Below are 21,489 nucleotides of genomic sequence, written 5' to 3' on the forward strand. Positions count from 1 at the left end.
TTTTATTTTATTTTATTTTATTTTATTTTGTCTTATGTTGAGATGGAGTCTCGCTCTGTCGACCAGGCTGGAGTGCAGTGGCACAATCTCGGCTCACTGCAACCTCCGCCTCCCAAGTTCAAGCGATTCTTCTGCCTCAGCCTCCCGAATAGCTAGGATCACAGGCACACGCCACCACACCCGGCTAATTTTTATATTTTTAGCAGAGACGGGGTTTCATCATATTGGCCAGGCTGGTCTCAAACTCCCGACCTCATGATCTGCCTGCCTCAGCCTCCCAAAGTGCTGGGATTACAGGCATGAGCCACCGCGCCCAGCCACAAAACCCTCAGTGTTTTAAAGGCCACACTTGGAAACAGACATGTTTATACATGCAATACAGATGCAAACACTTTTAAACAACATAATCCATTGATACACACACACACTAAGAAATCAAACATTTCCAATTCCATAAACATAATACATCTGAAGCAAAGATAATACCACCAGATATTTTTTACTTGTAAGTTGGTCCCCAGAAAAGGGTAATTATAAAAGACACCAGGGAGCCTCTTTTCAACCTTGTTAAATAAACGACTTGCAAATATTAACCACAAAACTGTGGGTGAAGCCACTCTGTCCTGTCATGATTACTCGCTCATAAAGGCCCAAAATGCATCTTGAAGGGAGTTTTTGCAATACAAATCCTAATCTTAACTATATAAACTCTATTCTTAACTATCTTAAAATACATTACAAAAGACGATTCTCAACCTTCTGAAAACTGTAATATCTTTTATAAAATCTGAAAGATTGAGATGGTGTTACTAATAGTGTCGTGGTTCATTAAACTTTGACTCGTTAAGTACCTTGGACAAATCATTTTAAATTAAAAGAACAATCTTTAATATACATTTTCAGATGAGACTTAATACATTCTACACAATTTATCAAAGGCGACAGAAAAACTTCGGAAATAATGGAACGAACACACAGTGATATTTGCTTCAGGAACAGACTATTTCACCCTACATCCTTTCACAAAGTGCTTGAGATATGCATATTTAGTAGGCATATTTCAGAATTAGCTCTTCATTTTCTAATAAAAAAGGGCAGACTTCCCCGCAGCCTTGGCAATGAAACATTTTCAAAATGCAGGTACCAGGAGGGTGTGGTGGTTCATGCCTGTAATCTCAGCACTTTGGGAGGCTGAGCCAGGAGGATCTGCTTGAACCCAGGAGTTCAAGACCAGCCTAGTCAACATAGTGAGACCCCATCTTTACAAAAAAATTTTTTTAAACTTAGCCAAGTGTGGTAGTGGGTGCCTAGAACCCCAGCTACTCAAGAGGCTGAAGTAGCGGGATCACTTGAGCCCAGGAGATTGAGGCTGCAGTGCGCTGTGATTGCACCACTGTACTCTGGCCTGGGAGACAGAGCAAGAACACCCTGTCAAAAAAAAATATATATATATATATATGTGTGTGTGTGTGTGTGTGTGTGTGTGTGTGTGTGTATGTATGTATATGTGCTGGTCCCATTTCAGAAAGCAAATAAATGTTTAAAATGTAAAGGTACCTACCTACATCAAAATGCATCTGAAAAACATTAAAATAAAACTATACTCATTGTATTTAAAAAGTCAAAGAAACGTTATGTTGAATCTAGTTAATCTTTAAAGCTCTAGGCCCAGCTAAGAGGGCAGAGTGTGTGACTGCAGACAGGGGGCCCCGGCGCCCAACTGCAGAAGGTTAGGAAGTGAAGGCAGTGCTCCTGGTCTGCAGCATCATCTGGAGTCGGCCCTTTCCTCCTCGGACCCAGGCAGCCAGACCCAAGGGCAGGATCCAGGTGATCCAGAACCGTTATCTCTACACTCTGAGAGGAATACACTTGACCCTGTGTCACGATGCAGTGCCCCTTCTGCCAGCCCCCCATGTGGCTCACCTGAAACCGCACCTGTAGAGCATGCTCTCAAAGGAAAGGGGGAGATGACAGGGAGAACACCAGGACCTGCCAGGAGTGCCCTCCCAGCATGGGCTCATCACCCGCATGTGGTGACCCCCCACCCCCTACATGGGAGGGCAGGCGTGATGTTTTCTTCCTTTGTATTTCAGCACGCTGCATAATGCGTGACAAGCAGATGCTCACTAAGACAGGTCCATAATCCCTTCTCTGCAATTCGAAAATCCAAAAAGCTCTCTGAAAACTGAAAGCATGTTCATAACTCATTTGGCAGTATGCCCTGATCTGATGTGAAGCTATTCATAGTCTCACTGTCCCACTTAGTGTGAATATTCATATACTTTGCTGCAAAAATCTTAATGTGCTTGATTATATGGTGCTGCCTAGGATATTCTATAATATACGGTACTTTCACTATTTCTGCCCTAAAAATCTCAAAAATTCCACATTCCCAAACACCTCTGGCCCTGAGAGTCACAAAGGTGTGGTCCCATGACTGTTAGATGACAACAACAGGGCAGGCACTGGCCAGAGACGGTAACACCTGAGATGTAAATGGGCAGCAGGAAGAAGCACCTTTAATGGCCAGGAGAGAACAATAATCTGCATTCAAAGTCTAGTTTATACATGTGTTCATTCTACAAACATGCTGAGCGTATGTGCACACACCTCACCCACAGCTGGGGAGACGGCACGAAAGCAAGAATGAAAGCAAGACTGCAGTCCCTGCCCTCACGGAGGGGAAGACCGTGAGGTGACAAACAAGTGCTCTGGCTCACACGGCAAACACAAGCTGTGGCTGGTGGGTGAAGGCAGGAAAGGTGCTGATGCAACACTCAGGAGGGGCCCGAGCAGAGGGTGGCCAGGGAAGCCCCTGAGGAGTAATGGGGAAGCTACCCAAGGAACAGCGACAGCCACAGGCACAGCAAGAGTGGCAGGACAGGGACACACTGCTCTAGGAATCAGAGCACAGTGGCAGGGGAGGGGGTCTTGGGGGAAGGGAGAAGGATGCAGGGCTTGGGTGATGGAAGAGTTGGGATTTTTTAAAATTAATTGTTAAATTTATTTATTTATTTATTTATTTTAAGAGACAGAGTCTTGCTCCGTCACCCAGGCTGGAGTGCAGTGCCATGATCACAGCTCACTGTAACCTCACCTCAGCCTCTTGCAATTTTTTAAAATTTTAATTGACAAAAATAATTGTATATATTTATAAGATACAATGGGGTGCTTTGATCTATGTATACATTGTGAAATGATTAACTCAAACTAGTTAATCTATCCATCACCTCACCAAGTTACTTTTCTTGTGATGAAAACATTTAAGATCTACTCTTTAGCAATTTTTAAATATACAATGCATGATTATCATCCATGGCCACAGATGAGCCTGGAGGGCATTACGTTAAGTGAAATAGGTGACGAATACCACATGGTCTTATTTATATGTGGAATCTAAGAAAGTAGAAGGTGAAGAAGTGAAGACTAGAACAGTGGTTATGGAGGCTGGGGGCGGGGGAGCGGGGAAAGGAGAGGTACTGGTCAAAGGGTACAAAGTTTCAGTTAGAGAGTGAGGATTTGATTAAGTGTGAAGAAGAGTAAGTCGCTATTTGACCTACTCAGGCATAAGAACTACTCATCTCAAATCAAGCTCCCTCTAGGCCTCAGCCACCTGATCTGTCCACAAGAAGAAAGGCAAGATCTGATTTCTCAAACGCTTCCGCTCCATGTAGTAACTTCCGTGGGGGAATTGAACTTCACAGAGCTTTCTACTAAGAAGGCTGAAGAACTTTAATGCGGGTGGGAGGGTTAATCATACTAAAATTGTACAAAAAGAAAAAGCAGGCTGTGTGATCGATGGGAAAGAAGCCAAACAGCTTTTCATCTCTACTGATTGTTAAATATTGTGAAAGTTTGGCTAACAGCACTACCCCCAGCTCACGCAAAGCACCCTGCCAGAATTAAAGACAAATGGTGTATTTGTAAAGGTGTTTTGAGAACACAGGGGAAAAGGTCACTAAAATGTCCCTGGCGAGTCTGCTTCAGAAGCCTAGTAGGCCCTGCCTGCCTCCACCACCTCATTTCTGAAAGGCTGGGAATCCTGAGCTCTCCATACTACCTCCAGACACCCCACAGCTCCCCACCCCTTTCCAGCCTCCCCAGTGCAGAATGAAGTGACTGCCAAACAACTATTAAGATGCACCAATGGAGGGTGTTTGCAGCAGCTGCAAAAGCTCTAGTATAGACAACAAAACAGTGAGTCTCAAACTCTTTAAGGTTAAATACTCACTTGGGTGAGATTTAACAACGTAACAATAGACTACAATAATGAAGTGGCTTCTCAAACTTTTGCACCAAAGTACCCCCAAAGGCACAGCAGAGAGAACCCTAAGGATAAGCACTTTGAAGCAACTCAATGGATATGAAGTATTACATTTTGTATTCAAAATTCACGCAAACTTCACATTTAGCTCCATAACATACCTACAATACCCCTTTCCCCCTTGTCACCCTTACTCTCAGCTTTTGGAAAGGAGCAAGCTGGTATTTTCTCCTCCTTCCACTGCTGAAAGGAAGGCCTGCCTGTCTACTCTGCCCTCCCTCCAGATCCCACGAGCAAGGTCCACCCTCTACTCTGGCACTGGATCCTAGTCCTTCCTCCGTCAACCTCCCTCCTGGACACCCTCCCTTCCAGAGCACAGGTAAGTGCTAACGTGTCCTCAGCACCCCCACTCCCCCATCATTCTACTTTAAAGAAAACTCTTTCAAGAAGCTGTGAACACACAAACCCCATACCCCGTGAAAGCTTCTGCCTGTCATAAACGCCTCCTGACACCACTCCTGTCCAAGTCCCCAAAGACCTTCAAGTTGCAAAATCCAGTGGTCAAGTCTCACCCATCCTGCTTGATGCCCAAACAGCTTTTCATAACTCTCAAATATATCTCCAGCACCCCTTCCCCTGTAATTCCCCCAGACGTGTATATCCAATAACCAACTCAACATCTCCACTTGAGCATCAAAAAGGCATCTCAAACCTAACAGGTCCAACACTGGGCCCTTAGTACCCCTTCCTCTCTGATCTGCCTCTGGCAATCCCTGGCTCAGTAAATGGCACCATCCAATTCCTTAGATCATAAAGGACCCCCTTCCTCACATGCCACACATCCAATCCATCAGCAAAGATGGTCAGCTCCGTCTTCAAGATACATTCCAAATCCAACCACTTCTCACCAAAGCTCTACCCACAGGGTCCTCCCTGCTGTTCCTCAGATATGCCAAGCATATTCCCACTTCAAGGCCTTTGTACACCCTGATCCTCCCGCCTAAAACGCCCTTCTCCCAGATCTTAACACAGCTCCCTCCCTCTTGATTATTTCAGTCCCTACTCAAATGCTACCTGCTCAAAAAGGCCCTCCCTGAGACTCTCCTAGGATAGTTCTCTCATCACATGACTCTAGCCAGAGTCTGTCTGGTTTTCCTTCCTAACACAACTATTTAGCATTAACTGACATATGTATTGGTTTGTTGACTATCCCTCTCCCCCAAGTTATCCCTCCGGACCTTCAAAAGGGCCCAAATTTGAACTCATTCACCACCGTGTTCCCACACCTTGAAACTACCTGACTCATTGTGAGGGGCTCAATCAATATTTGTTTACAGCCTTATTTTAAAACCTTATTGTTGGTTAACATGAAAGTATTCAGCCAGGCACGGTGGCTCACACCTATAATCCCAGCATTTTGGGAGGCTGAGGCAGGAGAATGGCTTGGGCCCAGGAGTTTGAGACCAGTCTGGACAACACAAGGAGACCCTGTCTCTACACAAATTAAAATATTAGCCAAGCATGGTGTGTGCCTGTGGGCCCAGCTACTCAGAAGTCTGAAGTGGGGGGACTGCTTGAGCCCAGGAGGTTGAGGCTGTAGTGGGCCCGTGATCTTACTACTGCATCCCCACCTGTACAACAGAGAGAGACCCTGTCTCAAAAAATAAATAAAGTATTCATTAACTCATTCAACAACTAACACAAAAGTCTGCATGCACTAGATTCAGAAGTGCAGCAAATGTTTCCCAGGTCCTCCTTATGAGCTCCGTCCCGACAGCAGGCACAGGAGTGCATGACCACCCATCCACAGTGTCATTCATCACAGTACCGTAGAAAACAGAGAAGACTGGAAACAACCTAAGAGTCCAACAACAGAGAACCGAATCAAGAAACTGACACAATCATATGATCATTATATAATCGACCATATAACAGAATGTCATGCTATTAAAAAATACCTCTGGTCCAACAGAAATATGAGAATCACAAAAATAATTTTAAATCTCCTAGCAACCTCACTTAAAGAGTAAAAAGAAGTCAGTAAAATTTACTGTGTACTATTTAATGCAATATTAAACTTTATCATTTCAACATGTAATATTATAAAAAGATTATTAACAGGATATTTTGCATTTTTTTTCACCACACTTAATCTTCAAAATCTGGTGTGTGGGGCTAGACTATGGCCTGTATAATCAGTGTATGGTAGCTAATGCTTGTAATCCTAGCACTTTGGGAGGCTGAAAAGGGCGGACTGCTTGAGCTCAGGAGTTTGAGACCAGCCTGGCCAAAATGGTGAAACCCCATCTCTACAAAAAACACAAAAATTAGCCAAGGGTGGTGGCATGTGCCCGTAGTCCCAGCTATTTGGGGAGCTAAGGTGAGAGGATCGCCTGAGCCCAGGAGGCGCAGGTTGCAGTGAACTGAGATGGCATCACTGCACTCTTGCCTGGGAAACAGAGTGAGACCCTGTCTCTTAAAAAAAAAAAGAATAGAATTTAGAGTCCAAAAATAAGCCCTTATATTTATGGTCAATAGGTGTTTTTTATGGTCAATACATTTTTGATAAATGCACCAAGACTATGCAATGGAGAAAGGATAGTAATACGGTTTGGCTCTGTGTCCAACCAAATCTCATCTCGAATTGTAATCCCCATGTGTCAAGGGAGGGAAGTGACTGGATTATAGGGGTGGTTTCCCCATGCTGTTCTCATGATAGTGAGTGAATTATCACGAGATCTAATGGTTTTATAAATGGTAGTTTTTCCTGCACTCACACACACTCTTTCTTGCCTGCTGCAATGTAAGACGTGCCTGCCTCCCCATCTGCCTTGATTGTAAGTTTCCTGAGGCCTCCCCAGACATGTAGAACTGTGAATCAATTAAACCTCTTTCCTTTAAAAACTACCCAGTCTGGGATATTTCTTTATAGCAGTACGAGAATAGAGTAATACAAATAGTCCCTTCAACAAATGAACTACAAAATGTAAATATACACATGTAAAAGAATGAAACTGGACCCCTATCTCACACCATAAAAATTAACTCAAGGCCAGGCGCGGTGGCTCATGCCTGTAATCCCAATACTTTGGGAGGCAGAGGCGGGCGGATCATGAGGTCAGGAGATCAAGACCATCTTGGCTAACACGGTGAAACCCCATCTCTACTAAAAATACAAAAAATTAGCTGAGTGTGGTGGCAGGCGCCTGTAGTCCCAGCTCCTCAGGAGGCTGAGGCAGAAGAATGGTGTGAACCCGGGAGGCAGAGCTTGTAGTGAGCTGAGATCGCGCCACTGTACTCCAGCTTGGGCGACAGAGCAAGACTCCGTGCCAAAAAAAAAAAAAAAAAATTAACTCAAACTAGATCACACGATAAGCCAGGCACAGTTATGCACTGTAGTCCTAACTACCTGGGAAGCTAAAGAAGAAAGAACACTTGAGCCCAAGTATTCAAGGCTGCAGTACACTATGATCATGCCTGTGGATAACCACTGCACTCCAGCCTGGTAATATAGCAAGACCCAGTCTCTTAAAAAGATAAAAATAAAAAACCAATACATACACACATGATCACAGCAGAAAAGAACTAAAACTATATAATTCTTAGAAGAAAGATGTAAATCTTCACGACCCTGGATTAGGCAATGGTTTCTTAGAAATGACTTCAAGCCAGGAACAGTAGCTCACACCTGTAATCCCAACACTTTAGGAGGCTGAAGCAGGAGAACTGATTGAGCTCAGGAGTTTGAGACCAGCTAGGGCAACATAGTAAAACTCTGTCTCTACAAAAAATAATTCAAAAAATTAACCAAGCATAATGGTATCACGTGTAGCCCTAGCTACTCAGGAGGCTAAGGCAGTAGGATAACTTGAGCTCTAGAGGTCAAGGCTACAGTGAGCCACAATCATGCCACTGCACTACAGCCTGGCCAACAGTGCAAGATCCTGTAAGAAAGAAAGAAAAAGAAAGAAAGAAAGAGAGAGAGAGAGAGAGAGAGAGACAGAAAGAAAGAAAGGAAGAAGGAAGGAAGGAAGGAAGGAAGGAAGGAAGGAAGGAAGGAAGGAAGGAAGGAAGGAAGGAAGGAAGGAAGGAAGGCAGGCAGGCAGGCAGGCAGGCAGGCAGGCAGGCAGGCAGGCAGGGGAAGGAAGAAAGAGAAAGAAAGAAAGGAGGGAGGGAGGGAACGAACAAATGGAAAAGAAAAAAGACAAGACAAGACACCAAAAGCAAAATAAGCCAAAGAAAAAGTAGATAAACTGGACTTCATTTAAAGTTAAAAACTTTTGTACATCAAAGAACACCATCAAGAAATCGAAAAGAGGCCAGGCGCAGTGGCGTATGCCTATAATCCCAGCACTCTGGGAGGCTGAGGTGGGTGGACCGCTTGAGCTCAGGAGTTTGAGACCAGCCTGGGCAACATGGCAAAACTCCATCTCTACAAAAAAAAAAAAAAAAGTACAAAAAATTAGGCAGATGTTGTGGCATGTGCCTAGAGTCCCAGCTACTTGGGAGGCTGAGGTGGGAGGATCACCTAAGTCCAGAAGGTTGAGGCTGCCTTGAGCTGTGATCACGCCACTGCACTTCAGCCTGGGTAATGAAGTGAGACCCTGCCTCGGGGAAAAAAAAAAAAAGAAATCAACATAATTAAAAGAGCAATCTCTATCAAAATACCAATGACATTCTTCACAGAAATAGAAAAAATATCCTAAAATTTGTATGAAACCGCAAAAGACCCCAAATAGCCAAAGCAATGCTGAGCATAAAGAAGAGAGCTGGAGGTACCAAAACTCAAAATACACTACAAAGCTGTAGTAAGCAAAACGACACGGTACTGGTCTATAAAACAACTGGTGTGTGTCTATAAAAATAGACACACAGACCAATGGAACAGAATAGAAAACCCAGGAATTAACCTGCATATCTACAGCCAACTGATTTTTGGCAAAGGTGCCAAGAACATTCATTGGATTTCAAGGACAGTCCCTTCAACAAATGGTGCTGTGAAAATTAAATATCCATATGCAGAAGAATGAAAATAGAAACTAGATCCCCACCTCTCATTCTATATAAAAATGAACTAAAAATGAATCAAAGACCTAAATATAAGACCCAAATGATAAAACTTCTAGAAAACATATGGGAAATGCTTCATGACATTGGTCTGGGAAAAGTTTTTTTTTTTTTTTTTTTGAGATGGAGTCTTGCTTTGTCACCCAGGCTGGAGTGCAGTGGCGCGATCTCAGCTCACTGCAAGCTCCGCCTCCCGGGTTCCCGCCATTCTCCTGTTTCAGTCTCCCAGTAGCTGGGACTACAGGCGGCCGCCACCACGCCCAGCTAATTTTTTGTATTTTTAGTAGAGATGGGGTTTCACCGTGTTAGCCAGGATGGTCTCTATCTCCTGACCTCGTGATCCGCCCGCCTCAGCCTCCCAAGGGAAAAGATTTTATGAGTAAGAACTGAAAAGCACAGACGACAAAAGCAAACATAAATGAATGGGATTATATCAAGCTGAAAAGCTTCAGCAAAACAAAGGAAACAACAGAATGAAAAGACAACCTACAGAATGGGAGAAAGTATTTGCAAACTATTCATCCAACAGGGGACTGATATACAAGGAACTCACACATCTCAATAGCAAAAAAAAAAAAAAGGCCGGGCGCGGTGGCTCAAGCCTGTAATCCCAGCACTTTGGGAGGACGAGACGGGCGGATCACGAGGTCAGGAGATCGAGACCATCCTGGCTAACACGGTGAAACCCCGTCTCTACTAAAAATACAAAAAACTAGCCGGGCGAGGTGGCGGGCGCCTGTAGTCCCAGCTACTCAGGAGGCTGAGGCAGGAGAATGGCGCAAACCCGGGAGGCGGAGCTTGCAGTGAGCTGAGATCCGGCCACTGCACTCCAGCCCGGGCTACAGAGCAAGACTCCGTCTCAAAAAAAAAAAAAAAAAAAAAAAAAAATCCAATGAAAAAATTGGCAAATTGGCCAGGTGGGTGGCTCACGCCTGTAATCCTGGCACTTTGGGAGGCCAAGGCAGGTGCATCAACTGAGATCAGGAGTTCAAGACCAGCCTGGCCAACATGGCAAACTCCCATCTCTATTAAAAATACAAAAATTAGCCGGGCATGGTGGCACGTGCCTGTAGTCCCAGCTACTCGGGAGGCTGAGGCAGGAGAATCACTTGAACCTCAGAGGCGGAGGTTGCAGTGAGCCAAGATCACACCACTGCACTCCAGCCTGGGTGAGAAAGTAAGACTCCATCTCAAAAAAAAAAAAAAAAAAAAAAACCTGGGGCGGGGGGAGATTATCTGAACAGACATTTCTAAGAAGACATACAAATGGCCAAATATACAAAAAATGCTCAGTATCACTATCACCAAGGAAATGCAAAACAAAACCACAATGAGGTATCATCTCACCCCAGTTAGAATGGCTATTATCAAAAATACATGCCGGGCACAGTGGCTCATGCCTGTAATCCCAGCACTTTGGGAGGCCAAGGCAGGCAGATTACCTGAGGTCAGGAGTTTGAGACCAGTCTGATCAACATGGAGAAACCCTGTCTCTAGTAAAAATACAAAATTAGCCAGGTGAGGTGGCACATGCCTGTAATCCCAGCTACTCGGGAGGCTGAGGCAGGAGAATCGCTTGAACCCGGGAGGCGGAGGTTGTAATGAGCTGAGACACTGTTTGTACAAACACACACACAACACACACAACTAAAAAAAGTTGGTCTCACAGAAGTAAAAAGTAAACACAAATACTAGAGGTTAGGAAGGGAAGGAGGATGGGAAAAATGGGGAGAGAGCTAGATAGGAACACACTCTAGTGTTCTATAGCACTGTAGCATGACTACAGTTAACAATAATATATAGTTATAGGCCTTTCAGGCCAGATGCTGTGGCTCACTCCTGTAATACCAGTGTTTTGGAAGGCTGAAGCAGGAAGACCACTTGAGGCCAGGAGTTTGAGACCAGCCTCAGCAACACAGCAAGACCCTGTCTGTCCAAAAAAAAAAAAAAAAAAAAAAAAAAAGCCAGGCACGGTGGCACAAGCCTACAGTCCTAGCTACTCAGGAGGCTGAGGTAGGAGGATCACTTGAGCCTAGGAGTTCAAGGTTACAGTGAGTTATGATTGCACCACTGTACTCCAGCCTGGGCAGCAGAGTGAGACACTGTTTGTACAAACACATACACACACAACACACACAACTGCTGTAGCAGTATCCTCCTCACAATGTCAGCTCATCTTAGCAACTTCAGATCAAACTGAGAGTCAAATTGAGAGACTGTAATGAAGGCCTTCATCACCTTTGCACTAAGACATCTGACCTCTGCACAAAAAAAAAAAAAAAAAAAAAAACCACAAACAGCCCACAGTGCAAACAGCTCCTTGTAGGTGTGGCGTGTGGGAACGGTCAAGAGCCAGGCATGGCGGCGCGGGTCTATTGTCCCAGTTACTCAGGAGGATGAGGCGGAGACTGCTTGAGCCCAGGAGTTCATGGCTGCAGTGTACTATAATCCAGGGCAGTATGACAGCACCTGTGAACAGCCACTGCACTCCAGCCTGAGGTAACATAGCAAGACTCTGTCTCTCTTTTTTTTTTTAATTAATTTATTTATTAATTAATTTATTTTTTATTATTATACTTTAAGTTCTAGGGTACATGTGCATAATGTGCAGGTTTGTTACATATGTATACTTGTGCCATGTTGGCGTGCTGCACCCATCAACTCGTCAGCACCCATCAACTCATCATTTACATCAGGTATAACTCCCAATGCAATCCCTCCCCCCTCCCCCCTCCCCATGATAGGCCCCAGTGTGTGATGTTCCCCTTCCCGAGTCCAAGTGATCTCATTGTTCAGTTCCCACCTATGAGTGAGAACATGCGGTGACAAGAAAAAAACAAACAACCCCATCAAAAAGTGGGCAAAGGATATGAACAGACAGTTCTCAGAAGAAGACATTCATACAGCCAACAGACACATGAAAAAATGCTCGTCATCACTCGCCATCAGAGAAATGCAAATCAAAACCACAATGAGATACCATCTCACACCAGTTAGAATGGCAATCATTAAAAAGTCAGGAAACAACAGGTGCTGGAGAGGATGTGGAGAAATAGGAACACTTTTACACTGTTGGTGGGATTGTAAACTAGTTCAACCGTTATGGAAAACAGTATGGCGATTCCTCAGAGATCCAGAACTAGAAGTACCATATGACCCAGCCATCCCATTACTGGGTATATACCCAAAGGATTATAAATCATGCTGCAATAAAGACACATGCACACGTATGTTCACTGCAGCACTATTCACAATAGCAAAGACTTGGAATCAACCCAAATGTCCATCAGTGACAGAATGGATTAAGAAAATGTAGGCCGGGCGCGGTGGCTCAAGCCTGTAATCCCAGCACTTTGGGAGGCCGAGGCGGGCGGATCACAAGGTCAGGAGATCGAGACCACAGTGAAACCCCGTCTCTACTAAAAATACAAAAAATTAGCCGGGCGCGGTGGCGGGCGCCTGTAGTCCCAGCTACTCAGGAGGCTGAGGCAGGAGAATGGCAGGAACCCGGGAGGCGGAGCTTGCAGTGAGCCGAGATCGCGCCACTGCACTCCAGCCTGGGCAACAGCGTGAGACTCCGTCTCAAAAAAAAAAAAAAAAAAAGAAAATGTGGCACATATACACCATGGAATACTATGCAGCCATAAAAAAGGATGAGTTTGTGTCCTTTGTAGGGACATGGATGCAGCTGGAAACCACCATTCTCAGCAAACTATCGCAAGCCTCTGTCTCTCTTAAGAAAACAAAAAAAAAAAAGGTGCCCACTGTTTGCTCAGAAAGGTGCTAATACAGACAGCAGCAACAGGGCTCATTAGGAGAATCAAAGCAGTAAAAATCATGGGGATGCAGCAATTCCGCATCCCCTTAAGATCAGGCTGTCCTCTACTCCACAGTGAGATACAAAGTGTAAAATGCATGGGCCCGGAGTCCTACGAGATGATCTAAGTGCATACATACTGAAAAAAGATGCAAAGACTATACACCAAGATGCTAATGGTGTGGGGATAATGAGGAAAATTATTTTATTTTTATCTTTATGTGTTTTCTCTGGGTATACATACAAAGTTAAGATACCTTTACTCAGCTTTCTCCTAGAAGAATTCCTTCCGGATATAAGTGACTGTAAAGGTTCTACCCTCAGAGATGTCTTATTTCTGGGAATCCAGAATGTGTAACAGACTTGGGGTACCTTTTCTACATTTCATCTCCCAAAGAATACATTCACACCCAGGTAGGCGGATGCTGACACAGCAGACACCACTGACCTTCTCCGTGCAGAAGTTTAACGGCTGAAATACAGTTACTGACATCAGCAAGAATCGTTGTCTTTCTCTTGATTCTCTCAGATTCCTCAATTTATAGGATCACTGAGACTTCACAGATGTCTTCCTACTGATCAAAACAATCATGATAAGCCCATATCATGATAAGCTAAAGATAAATCTTTAGCCTTAAGTCAGGAATTCTGTGCCCATCTGCATGTCAAAGACCACAGAGCCAGCGTCTTGTGAACAGTGCCATCACTTCTGAAGAACTACTTTAAAAGTTCAGGAGAGGACATCTCAGAAAACAATGGAATACTTACTTGAATTTCTCACAATTAACTCTAATTTATGACAATGACGTTCTCCTACTTATAAGCTTCTGATGGTCCACCACTCCAGAACTGAGCTTCAACTTGTAAGAGGGGCCATGATCACTGTCCTCACCACACACTGAGGCCACCCGACATTCCCGCCACAGCCGATTGCACTGGTGTGATGAACAGTATCTATCCTCTCCCTCCCACTGCACCGCCCCATCCTCACCCAATGCCCTCAAGATCAAAATTCTTTCTCTTGTAAAACTCCTGCTTAAACATTACAGTTTTTTGGGAGTTTTTTTGTTTGTTTGTTTTTTGGTAAAATTTAAGCCAAGAGTTGGCACTTTTTTCCCATAAAGAACCAGACAGTAAATATTTTATGTTTCATGGGTCACATATTCTTCTTTGCTTATTTTTACAATCCTTTAAACACATAAAAACTATTATTAGACCTATAGTTTGCCGATCTGTTTTAGACACCACTACTCCCATGCCGTGCTCCAATGTCCCTTCCTCCCATTCTGTTTCTGCCTCTATTACTATCACGATTACTAATTACAGTACCACGTCTTGTCTACAGTTCACACTGTCTGCAAGTCTGCCCTCCCCACTCTGGAGACTACATATTCTTTAAAGGTGAGAAATCTATTTCTGTCTTCCATATCACCTGTAAATAATAATAATATAAAAAAATGCTTCATCTGTGAATCTTTTCAATTGATATCTTTTAAGTACCATATGTTGAATTTCAAATCGCTTACTTAAACATTTTCCATAAGAAGTGTTCCTTAAGTAGCTGAAGAACTTGTTTTTGGTAATGCATGGATGGAGTAAGTTTCATCAGTTTAATTTCAATCAGATGAACTTTCAAAAGCCAAACTGAGGTTTCCCTTTAAAGATCTGTTCTTGTCAGGCCGGGCGCGGTGGCTCAAGCCTGTAATCCCAGCACTTTGGGAGGCCGAGACCGGCGGATCACAAGGTCAGGAGATCGAGACCATCCTGGCTAACATGGTGAAACCCCGTCTCCACTAAAAATACAAAAAACTAGCCGGGCGAGGTGGCGGGCGCCTGTAGTCCCAGCTACTCCGGAGGCTGAGGCAGGAGAATGGCGTGAACCCGGGAGGCGGAGCTTGCAGTGAGCTGAGACCCGGCCACAGCACTCCAGCCTGGGCGACAGAGCGAGACTCCGCCTCAAAAAAAAAAAAAAAAAAAAAAAAAAAGATCTGTTCTTGTCTACACATGGTCTTTAAAAGTCTATGCTGTGGGCCGGGCGCGGTGGCTCAAGCCTATAATCCCAGCACTTTGGGAGGCCGAGACAGGCGGATCACGAGGTCAGGAGATCGAGACCATCCTGGGTAACACAGTGAAACCCCGTCTCTACTAAAAATACAAAAAAATAGCCGGGCGAGGTGGTGGGCGCCTGTAGTCCCAGCTACTCGGGAGGCTGAGGCAGGAGAATGGCGTGAACCCGGGAGGCGGAGCTTGCAGTGAGCTGAGATCCGGCCACTGCACTCCAGCCTGGGTGACAGAGCGAGACTCCGTCTCAAAAAAAAAAAAAAAAAAAAAAAAAAAGTCTATGCTGTGAAAGATTTTATTATAAAGCTTAAAAATAATCCTCATTTGGGATACATTCCATTTCCAGGAGACACAGAGCTTTAAAAAAGTCAATCTAGGCCAGGCGCGGTGGCTCATGCCTATAATCTCAGCACTTTGGGAGGCAGATCACCTGAGGTCAGGAGTATGGGACCAGACTGGCCAACTGATGAAACCCCGTCTCTACTAAAAATACAAAAATTCGCCGGGTGTGGCCAGGCGCGGTGGCTCATGCCTGTAATCCCAGCAATTTCAGAGGCCACGGCAGCCAGATCACGAGGTCAGGAGACTGAAACCATCCTAACACGGTGAAACCCAGTCTCTACTAAAAATACAAAAAATTAGCCGGACATGGTGGCACGCACCTGTAGTCTCAGCTACTTGGTAGGCTGAGGCAGGAGAATCACTTGAACCTGGGAGGCAGAGGCTGCAGTAAGCCAAGATAGCGCCACTGCACCCAGGCTCGGGAGTGAGACTCGGTCTCAAAATAAATAAATAAATAAATAAATAATAGCCAGGTGTGGTGGCATATGCCTGTAATCCCAGCTACTCAGGAGGCTGAGGCAGGAGAATCGCTTGAACCCAGGAGGTGGAGGTTGCAGTGAGCCAAGATCGTGCCACTGCACTACAGCCTGGGCAACAGCATGAGACTCTGTCTCAAAAAAAAAAAAAAAAAAAAGGTCAATCTATCACCAAACTCAAGACAACTAAAATTTTTCTAGAAACAGCCATCGGTCATTCGACTCAGAGGATATATTTTCCCCAAATACTGAAAATGTGCCTTTAATATTCACGTTATGTCCTGTAAAATGGGTCTACAGCTAGGGCCCACCTTCTAGACCAATCTGGAAGTTTTTCTGTTACCAACAAATCCTCTTAAATAACTTCTCAGACATTTCCTTCCCCCAGAGGCTTCCTGGGAAGCCCTCTAGCACCTGACTAGTATGGTTCTTTTTTTTTTTGAGATGGAGTCTTGCTCTGCTGACCAGGCTGGAGTGCAGTGGCACAATCTCGGCTCACTGCAACCTCTGCCTCCCAGGTTCAAGCAATTCTCCTGCCTCAGCCTCCCGAGTAGCTAGGATCACAGGCATGTGCCACCACGCCCAGCTAATTTTTGTATTTGTAGTAAAGGCGGGGTTTCACCATGTTGGCCAGGCTGGTCTCAAACTCCTGACCTCAGGGAATTGCCTGCCTCAGCCTCCCAAAGTGCTGGGATTATAGGCGTGAGCCACTGCACCTGGCCTAGTGTGTTCTTCTTTCACATCCATCTTCCACTGTGAAACTTAGCAATGCTCCAGTATCAGCCTGTGGCAAACCAGGGACATGGCCAAAGCGACTCTCTGTGCCCTCCCCTCCCACTTCCTGTCCATCCAAAACAACCGCCAAATAAATATACAGTTATAAACACCTGGACCATGCATTCCATCCACGTATTCCTTTGCCTCTAATAAAATAAGATTTCCTTTCTTTCAGATGTGTCTTAAGGACTAGTGGAGCACAGACATATGCTGCCTCAACTTCCTTCCAGTGCTGATTTGCATGTTGGAGTAATTATGCCAAGACCATGGTGCTAGTTTTCCATTTCCTTTTTCGTAAAAAGGCCAACTAACTCACCATCTTGTACTTCAAAAGCTTACTTAACCACATCACTATGTGCCTACCTTTCTGTGCGCCATGAAAACAGGGTGGAACATCTGCCAGTTGTAGGGATGAGAGAGCTCCCCTGGAGCTGTGGTGGTCACTGCCCTCCTGCCTTACCACTAATGGCTTAGTTCTTTTACTACTCCTCTGAAAGGTGAGGAAAAAATAACTGACAGAAAAATCCCCTACACAAAAACCCCAACTCTGCGGGAAGGAGGGCGGGTCCCTGTGAATCATCCACCCATCCTCCACGTGAAAGGCAGCACAGGTGAGCGATTTCTCATCTAAAGATGGCCAAAGCAGGAAGACTGCTTGAGGCCAGGAGATTAAGACTGACCTAGGCAGCACAGCAAGGCCCCATCTCCACAAGAAAATAAGAAAATAAAGATGGCTACTAGAAAGGGGCACAGCCCTGTGGGGATGGCTGAGGAGGAAACTGTAGGACACAGGCAACAGGACTCCAGGTGCAGACACGGGGAGACTAAGGCCCCAGGCCCCTAGAAAAAGGAGGATAAAGCAGCAGGCAGGACAGGCAGTAGCCAGGGTGAATGATCACGGCCTCCTGGGCAGGCAGGCTCCTGGGGCTGGAACTTGGGCAGGAGTGAGACGCAAGGCCTTGTCAGGAGGAATGCAGGGTGCACTGAATGCAGTCAGAGCCCCTAAAGGGTTTCCAGGGAAGGGCAAGAGGCCACCTATGTTTAGAAGCTCTGACAGCGGCGTGGAGGAGGGCATGGAGAGAACTAGGGTGAAGTGGACAGACAAGCTGGGGCCTCCGGCACCAGCAGAGGGCTTGCCTGGGCTGGGGAGCAGGCACGCGGGAAAACAGGGTGCAGAAGTGAGCACCAATGACAGATTGTGAGAGAAGAAGAGGGACCAAGAAATGCTCCCCAGTCTTCTAGCATCTGGATGGGGGTAGGGAGGAATCAAGAGCTCCACTAGAGACAGGTTATGTGTCATTCAAGCAATAACACCTGGTGGCCCCAGTCATGCCCCATTCACTCACTCTCAAGGTTTGTGGACAAAATGCCTCCTTGTCCGCAGGTCCAGGACAACGAGCCCCCCCGAGACTAGCTATGTGAAGTACTCCACTCTTGACCTCCCCCCAGCCCTGCCAGGCCCCCTCTATTCTTCTGGAATCAGCACACGGACTTCCCTGTCTTCAAGGCCTGCCTTAGAACATAGGCCTCATGACTACAGGGAGCTGCCCATATCATTTCCTGCCATGCCCTGGCATGTAGGAGGGTGCCCAGCACATACCAAGGACTCAATAGTTGTTAATATGCAGGTCCGAAGCTGAAGCTCAAGGGGCAGCTTGGACTAAGGACATAAGTTTGGGGAACTTGGGAACCACAACTGGAAAATTATTTTATTTTTCTAATGGTATCTACTCAAAAATTCCCATTCTGCTAACTAAAGTTTTGATGTAAATTATGGCAGGGTTTGGGAAGGGTTTATCCAAACTAGCTTGATGGACTTCTGGACACTCTAGCCTCCAAGTGCCCTCTGCTGTTTAATGACTAAAGACTGAATTTCTGTAGAAAGTACCTCGCCTTATGAAAACATAAAATCTTAACAGTCATACATTCACTGGAAATCAAGAAAAGAGGCCGGGCACGGTGGCTCATGCCTGTAATCCCAGCACTTTGGGAGGCCGAGGCGGGCGGATCACGAGGTCAGGAGATCGAGACCATCCTGGCTAACACGGTGAAACCCCGTCTCTACTAAAAATACAAAAAATTAGCCAGGCGTGGTAGCGGGCCCCTGTAGTCCCAGCTACTCGAGAGGCTGAGGCAGGAGAATGGCGTGAACCTGGGAGGTGGAGCTTGCAGTGAGCTGAGATCGCCTACTCCACTCCAGCCTGGGCAACAGAGCGAGACTCCCATCTCAAAAAAAAAAAAAAAAAAAAAAAAGAAATCAAGAAAAGAGTATCGTGAATGAACAACTTCCAAGTCAGGGTGTCTCAACCTTGGCACGACTAACATTTTGAACCCAAAAACTCTTTGTTGTAGGTAGATGCTGAGTGCTGCAGTGTTCACAGCATCCCTGGCTCTACTTACCAATGGCAGTGGCATCCCCCACCCAACTTCTGAAGGTTTCCACACATTGCAAAACGCCCCCTAGGGGACAAAACTGCACCTCCCCCTTCACCCCACCAACTCCATCTCTGGATGTGAACCACTGTCCCAGACCCAGTGGTCTTTCATTGTAACTATAACCAAGGAAACTGGAATCAAATTAAGTTTGAAATGCTCACTTAAAAACAACTAGCCCAAATGACATCCTCTAGTGAAACTAAAAGTAAAACAGGTATGTACACACACAAACCATCCCAGTGAGGTTTTGAACTATGACATCAAAACATGATAACATTTCCTTTGAAGAGTCTGGGTCTAATTGGACAGTCTTTGGAAGGACTGCCTCATGCTCTAGCTGAGGGAATGCATGACTAACCTCTTCATTTCAACAGGACACAGGAAAACGTGGCCAGGTAGAGCATTCTTTCCCCATATAAAGCTGGGTGGAGTCACCGAGGTGGCTGCAGGAAGGGGCTCCCTGGTGCCTCCCTGCTCACCAGCAGGGAGAAGAACCCAACAGTATCTTGGGAAGCGATGACTAAGCCACAGCAGAAGCCACGGAGGCTTGGAGACCAGCAGTGAGTCTCCACACAAGGGGGCTCCCAGCATCCTGCAATCCACGCACCGAGGGCAGTGAGGGTCTCATCTGGATATTCTCTTCCATCTGTCACTGTCTTTATGCACATCGCTCTCCACAGAAAAGTGAGTAATTCTTACACACTTTAAATCACTTGAGACATTTTTAGTATCAGATTCCCACATCAGTTTACCACAGAGTTTTTGAGGTTTTAACTTTTTCCTCCCTATCTAAGAAGAGCATACACCAGAAAAGAACCATCCAGTGAATCTCCTGGCCCCCAAACTCCCCCATGATGGGACTGGTGATGGGGTGTCCAGAGTAAAATGTCTGATAATGAGACCAAAACTAGTTGCCAATTATCTAAATTATCTAAACCAAAGGGCAGCAAATATGCATGTAGAACAAATACTCCCTTAAGGGCCAAAAGGAAAGAAAATTGAAGACAAGTAATTAAGGCATTAAAGATGTGTGAATCACAATACAAATTCTTCTACGTCCAGGGAAGGTCAAAATCTTTCCTTGTGTTCCTCAAAATATGGTGCTATAGACAGGAACCACTGGCATTTTTTTCTGTCCTGGAGGATCAATTTTGGTGCACAGAAAGATTTTAGACTTTTGTAATATTAGAACATATATTATATATTACGTATTACATATCATACAGCAGAACTCAAGATTCATATGAATTTTAGATTAAAAGGACCACAAAACCAGGTATCAAGAACAGGGTTGGGTATGATGTTTCATGCCTGTGGTCCCAGCACTTTGGGATGCTGGGGCAAGATGATTACTTGAGGCCAGGAATTCAAGACCAGCCTGGGCAATACAGCAAAACTCTGTCTCTACAAAAAATACAAAAATCATCCAGTGTGGTGGCTTGCACCTATAGTTCCAGCTACTCGGGAGGCTGAGGTGGGAGGATCACTTGAGCTCGGGGAGGTTGATGCTCCTGTGAGCTGAGATCATGCCGTGACACTCCAGCTTGGGCAACAGAGTGAGACCCTGTCTCAAAAAAAAAAAAAAGAAACAAACAAACAAAAGGCTGCTTTAGGATACTGCATTATTGGCCCTCTGAAAGGGTACAAGTCACACATCCACTGTCCTCTGTTGCTATGGGGGCCTCACAGTGGAAAGCTAGGGACATACTGATAATTTTCATCTGCTGTGCACCAAAACGGCCCAATTATTTTCCTACCTAAGGTCAGTTGGGGAGCAAGGGAATCTGAAGAACACCCCAGAGAACTGAAGATTCTGTCTCCACAGAGAAAAGGGAGTCTGTGTAGACACACACAAGTCAACCATATGATTTCTCTGAACTTTTTTTTTTTAAACAGTCTCACTCTGTCACCAAAGCTAGAATGCAGTGACCTAATCATGGCTCACTGCAGTATGGACCTCCTGGGCTCAAAGAACCCTCATGTCTCAGCCTGGAAGGATCCCTCTCACCCTGCCTCCCGAGTAGCTGGGACCACAGGTGCACACCAACATGCCCAGCTAATTCTCTCTCAGACAGGGTCTCAAACTCCTGGGCTCAAGCGATCCTCCGCCTGAGCCTCTCAAAGTGCTGGGATTATAGGCGCCAACCACCATATCTGGCCCAACATTTTTTTAGTCAATTTCATAGGGTCACCTCCTCAAAACCAAGATTTATATCTTTGCATGTTTTTATGGTACATGCAGCAGCATC

The 21,489-nt window shown here is 45.3% G+C and overlaps 1 long non-coding RNA gene across 1 annotated transcript; it reads left to right on the top strand.

Annotated features, from left to right (window-relative positions):
* The first annotated feature begins 4,560 nt into the window (after positions 1-4,560).
* Positions 4,561-17,061, top strand: LOC105467375 (uncharacterized). Its single transcript, XR_978786.3, has 3 exons — positions 4,561-4,643; positions 14,494-14,549; positions 16,980-17,061. It is a non-coding gene; the product is annotated as an uncharacterized lncRNA (long non-coding RNA).
* The last annotated feature ends 4,428 nt before the right edge of the window (positions 17,062-21,489 follow it).

The sequence above is a fragment of the Macaca nemestrina genome, chromosome 7 (genome assembly GCF_043159975.1).
Source record: "Macaca nemestrina isolate mMacNem1 chromosome 7, mMacNem.hap1, whole genome shotgun sequence".
Classification (NCBI taxonomy): domain Eukaryota; kingdom Metazoa; phylum Chordata; class Mammalia; order Primates; family Cercopithecidae; genus Macaca; species Macaca nemestrina.